Here is a 540-nt window from a genome sequence, read left to right on the forward strand (position 1 = left end):
CTCTGTCATAATTCAAACCCACACCTTAGCACCCAAATAACTAACACAACTTTTGCCATTTCCCAGCAGAGTCCCAAGAGCTGCTGTCCCAGATGCTCTGTGAGCATCAGAGCCACCCTGATGAAGACCAACCTATGTGTACCAGAAAATTAAAACTAAATTAAAACTTCCTTAGAAAGCAATAACATTTCCATTTCTACCAGGATGATAAATGGAATATTTTTCTTTGAAGGATGAGCCCTGCACATATCCCAACTATATCTGCTGACAACAAGATCCTTTTTTACCCGTCAGCACCATCAAGGCAGCAGCTCAAGAGCCACCATGCCCTCAGCCTCAGGCACTCACAGCACACGTGTCAGCAAGTTTCTAATCCTGGAGCATTTATTGCCAGGGCTGGGGCAGGAGAAGCAGCACAGCTTGATTCATTAGCTAACATTTGTTCAGTGCTCTGAAGGCTCCAAAGTCCTGAATAAGGTCTACAAGTTACTATTACTGTTTTTCTGATCTCAGGATGAATTCCCCTTGCTGGTGGTTAGA

The sequence above is a fragment of the Meleagris gallopavo genome, chromosome 29 (assembly GCF_000146605.3).
Source record: "Meleagris gallopavo isolate NT-WF06-2002-E0010 breed Aviagen turkey brand Nicholas breeding stock chromosome 29, Turkey_5.1, whole genome shotgun sequence".
Classification (NCBI taxonomy): Eukaryota; Metazoa; Chordata; class Aves; order Galliformes; family Phasianidae; genus Meleagris; species Meleagris gallopavo.